The sequence below is a fragment of the Fukomys damarensis genome, unplaced genomic scaffold, assembly GCF_012274545.1.
Source record: "Fukomys damarensis isolate Sample0158 unplaced genomic scaffold, DMR_v1.0_HiC HiC_scaffold_37, whole genome shotgun sequence".
Lineage (NCBI taxonomy): Eukaryota > Metazoa > Chordata > Mammalia > Rodentia > Bathyergidae > Fukomys > Fukomys damarensis.
The window spans coordinates 53873636-53873896 of record NW_022900949.1 but is presented as its reverse complement, the minus strand read 5'-3'; positions in this window follow the sequence as shown (position 1 = coordinate 53873896).

Sequence of the window (261 nt, the reverse complement as noted above, 5' to 3'; positions counted from 1 at the left end):
GCAGCGCAGGCTCGCGCACGTCTACCGACTTGAGGCCCCCGGAGAGCTTCTGGCCCATAGCTTGCTGTGCGGAGGCGACCGCTGCAGGCCACCGCTACCTCGTGGGACCTTCCACTCCCCACAGCCACGTGTGGACCTCGCGACAGGGAATTCCGGACTGTAGACCTCCACAGCCTCTACCAGGCTGTGGCAGAAGCCCAAGCTCCTGGAAGGAAGCAAAGGCCACAGTTATTAGCAGTAGCAACCTCCTGTTACTCCCCC